An 869-nucleotide genomic window follows, 5' to 3' on the forward strand; every position below is an offset into this window, starting at 1 on the left:
CCAGCATCCTTGAAGAATTCTGTGATTGTTATTTTCTGTTGGCGAGACCCTACAGTGGGAACCACAGTCATTAAACTGGAAAACCTAAATGCAGTGAGAGAAATATAGATCTCAGGGTGGCAGGGGCCAAGTGGCTGAACTCAGCTGCTAAGAGCAATGTGGGTATGGTTACCATAACAGAAAGCAGAGTCAAGCCACAATTAGAATAGTCTGACTCACACAGACCTATGATGTTGGCTAGTTGATCATGGAGTTTCTAAAAGTGAAATAGGTAGAAAGTATCTAAATCTGTGCAGGTGGCTATAACAGAATACCATAGACTGGTTGGCTTAAACAACAAACGTTTATTTTTCACACTTCTGGAAGCTGGGAAGTCCAAGATCAAGGTGCCTGCAGATTCTTTGTCTGGTAAGACCCTTTTTCCAGTCATATATAAAATGTCTAATGTTCTTAGAAGAAGTATAAGACTATGTTTTAAAAAATAAATTCATTTATTTATTTTTGGTTGGGCTTGTCTTCGTTGCTGTGCATGGGGTTTCTCTAGTTGCAGCAAGCGAGAGCTACTCCTTATTTTGGTGCACGGGCTTCTCATTGTTGTGGCTTCTCTTGTTGCAGAGCATGGGCTCTAGGCATGCGGGCTTCAGTAGTTGTGGCACTCAGGCTCAGTAGTTGTGGCTCGCGGGCTCTAGAGCACAGGCTCAGTAGTTGTGGTGCATGGGCTTAGTTGCTCTGCCGCATGTGGGATCTTCCTGGACAAGGGCTTGAGCCGGTGTCCCCTGCATTGGCAGGTGGATTCTTAATGACTGCACCAAGAGGGAAATCCCATAAGCTTTTTTTGGATAGTAAAATAAATTATTATCTCAGTTATT

The sequence above is a fragment of the Lipotes vexillifer genome, unplaced genomic scaffold (genome assembly GCF_000442215.2).
Source record: "Lipotes vexillifer unplaced genomic scaffold, Lipotes_vexillifer_v1.1 scaffold295, whole genome shotgun sequence".
Lineage (NCBI taxonomy): Eukaryota > Metazoa > Chordata > Mammalia > Artiodactyla > Lipotidae > Lipotes > Lipotes vexillifer.